Source organism: Lipotes vexillifer, unplaced genomic scaffold (assembly GCF_000442215.2).
Source record: "Lipotes vexillifer unplaced genomic scaffold, Lipotes_vexillifer_v1.1 scaffold390, whole genome shotgun sequence".
NCBI lineage: Eukaryota > Metazoa > Chordata > Mammalia > Artiodactyla > Lipotidae > Lipotes > Lipotes vexillifer.
The window spans coordinates 3,633,784-3,637,165 of NW_006784503.1; positions in this window are offsets into that span (position 1 = coordinate 3,633,784).

A 3,382-nucleotide genomic window follows, 5' to 3' on the forward strand; every position below is an offset into this window, starting at 1 on the left:
GGGGAGGACGAGGCGTGTCCCCTTCCCTACACACCCACATGTGCAGGGAGGGATTTGTGTACCTGTTGTGAAGTTCAGTTACATGAATTCTGGAACATAAACATAGTTTGCTACATAAAACCATAAATTTTTCATTAAGATAGAAAATAAAATCTACCCACACTGCATTCAAACGTTATATTCGCAAATACTCATGTTAGAAACGCCCTTCAGTGTTTGCTTGTGAGAAGGGGCCGTGTTCTTCATCAGCTCTGCTGGTTATTTGGAGGTTATTTAGAAGGTAGTTAGTGGACTCTGCACGGAGAGAGTTGTTTCCAGCAGCTGCTGTGAGTGGCTCTAAGTGAAAGTACTCGTGTTAGGTGGGTGCCCACCCGGCTTCACCCAGCCCCGCCCGTTTACCCGGTCGCCCACCCTCCCTCCACGCAGCAGACCTCTGCTGGGTATCACTGGGTGACACACGCCTCTGCCCGCAAGGAGCTCGTGCGCTGGAGCACAGGGGCCCCTGACACGAGACTTCCTTGTACCCGGGAAGGAGCAAGGGGGAGCCTCAGGGGCTGGGAGAACAGCCCCGTCCGCGTGCCAGGCGGGCCGAGTGTGCATGTGTGTGTGCACGTGCGTGCAAGTGGGCAGGTGGCAGCCCCAGAGCTGCCCATCGGCTCGGTCTCACCTGGCATCCACGGCCCCGCCCTGAATCCACCTCCTCACCTCCAGGGGTGGGTGAAGCCAGGACACCCGTTGCAGACGTGAGCACCTGCCCAAGCCAGCCCCGGATGCCAGGCTGGGACGCCTGACACCCCTGCCCTGCCCAGGCATTGGGCAGCCTGGTCCTGGCCCCCCCTCCCCTGTTTGCTCCCAGAGGCCGTGGCCCTGGTCTGGGGCTGTGTGAGCATCTCCTTGTTTTCACCCACAGATCCCAAGGGTTCTCAGGAGGATCTGCTAGAGGAAGGAGATAATTTAGGCGACACCCATGCAGGGTGAGTCTGAGGTGTGCTTGGGAGGCTTTCGCTTCTTGGTTCTGCCACCCCGTTGGCTGAGGAAACACCAGCTACTACTCCTGAGTGTCATGGCGCAGAGCGCCGTGCTGCCGCACCGTAGACACTCTTGCAATCCTCTCTACAGGGATTGCTTGTTTCCCTCCCCAGAGACGTTAGGTGACTTGCCCAGTGTCTCCCAGCCAGGAAGTGGTGGAGCAGTACTGCCTGCCGTACCCTGTGGCGTCTCGGTGGTTCCGGCCCCTTGGTCCTGGCCTGGGGGAGGATCCTGGGACGCAGAGCAGACGTTTCTCATGGAACCAGCCAGCGCTGGTTTCTCATGGAACCAGCCAGTGTCAGTGAGAGAAACTGGACTGGCCACAGTGCCCACATCTCCCAGCTGCCTTGTCTGGGTGCCTGAAACTTCTCCACTTGAGCACCTTTCCTCTGTGTGGAGTTAACCGTGTCAGCATCCTTGGAGAAGCAACCCACGCCGCCACCAGCACTGGTACAAACAAAACCTGGCGTAGATGTCCAGGCTGGTCCTGGGTGGGAGCGGCATCCCGGGTCCAGGATCTCTCTGAGTCCTCATCTCTATTGTGAGTCTGAGGTTCCAGGGTAGGAAACTGAGGCCAGAGGGGCTCCCAGAGTTGCCCAAGATCACCCCACAAGTAAAGAATTGATGTTCATCTCTTTAACGTGCGGTGATGACAAGGACATTTGTAAGTGTCTGAAATTGATATGCTCCTGGCACACCAGCGCCGAGGCTGATCTTCTGGGAACAAATTCTAGCGAGATGCCACCTGCAGGCTGGTAGCAACTCTTTATGGCAAGAGGAATACAGCAGTAATGATACTCACTGCCGCCTTCAAGGGCCCTCTCGGCACAGTGGTGATCCCAAGCGCTTAGCACATAGTGACTATGTTTGATCTTCAAACAACCCTGCAGACAGGCATTCTCATTTCCCAGTTGAGGATGTGATGGCAGCAGAGAAGTTATTGATCTGACCGAGACCATCCATTGGTGTGGGGAGGATCTGGTCCTGACCCCAGAGCTTTTCAGTTGCACCCACTCGTTTTCTAGAAGTTTCACTACATGATTAGGAACGTCCTTTGCAAACATGATTATTTGTATCTGCCCTTATACCAGACGCTAGGCTGAACCAAGGGAAGAGGTTTTGTCCACACCAGGTGAGCGTGGGGTGCTGCAGGGGGCAGCAGTCGGGTGCCTGGCCGGGAACGGATGTGGGTCCTTCCGCCTCCCGATATGGTCCTACCTCTCCATCAGGCTTGCCACTCAGCAGGCCAGTCCTTCCACCAAAAACCCCGACAGGGGCTGCGCCAGCCTTTGTGAATGAGGAGGGAGAGGGGTCGACAAAGTCTCAGGGGCAGATGGACAAGGAGAGGCCCAGGCAGTGGGCCTCTGGGGTGGAGGGTGGCAGTGAGGAGGCGTGCCCTCTGGGTAAGGTGAGTGTACCTCGGGCCAGTCTGGGCAATGCCCGGAGCCTGGGGGGCACTGGGGTCAAAGGCTCCCAGAGGAGCAGGGAAACTGAGACCCCAAATGTGTCTTCAAACGTCTGTGGACCCATCCGCTCAGCAGCTCCTCCTAGAACAGCTGCGTGCGCAAGCACGGTGGTCCCCGGGCTCTGTGAGCCTCTCGTGGGGGAGCCGGGCTGGGGTGAAGGGCATGGAGCAGGGCGTCCACTGGGGCTTTACAGGAGGCGGCGCCAAGCTGCACGCACGGCGGGGAGAGCAAAGAGACGGTCCTGTGGAGAAGAGAAGCCATAGAAAGAAGAGCTCCAGCACTGAAAGGGGTGGGGAAGGGCTGCAGCGCTGGAGCAGGGCTGGTGCACATCATCGTGTTGCTGGGCTCCTAGCTGCCATCAGAAGCAACCCAAGTTTTAAAGAGAGAGCGAAACTCTGAGAAGAGAAGGTGACGTGTGTAAAGAGATAAGGACGCGGGGTCAGGGACAATGGCCTCGGCGGCCACAGCTCCTGAGCCAGTAGGGAGCAGGCGGCCACTCCAGCCCCTCGATATCCAAGCCACAGTGAAAGGGCCGTGCTACGTCCAGCTCGGAGGGCTCAAAGGGAAGCTTCTAGATAGAAAACTCTGTTGAAACAGCCACCAATCAGTCACTGGCCGAGGGCCACCCCAGAGGACTGAGCAAGTGCTGGCCAAGTGGCTTCAGGAACCTGAGGTCAGGGCTCCCAGGAGAGCTGCAGGCGAAGCCACAGGGAGCGCCGGCAGCTGACGCCCAAGAGGGGTGGCCAGAAGGAGTCCCAGGGACCCGGGTGTCTGGGTGGAGCCAGACAGTGTCCAGCACGGCGAGCGGAGGTGAGGGAGGCCCAAGGGCTGCCCGGACTGCTCTGCGGGCGTCCGTCGACTTGCTTCCACTCTGTCTTCATCCTCTT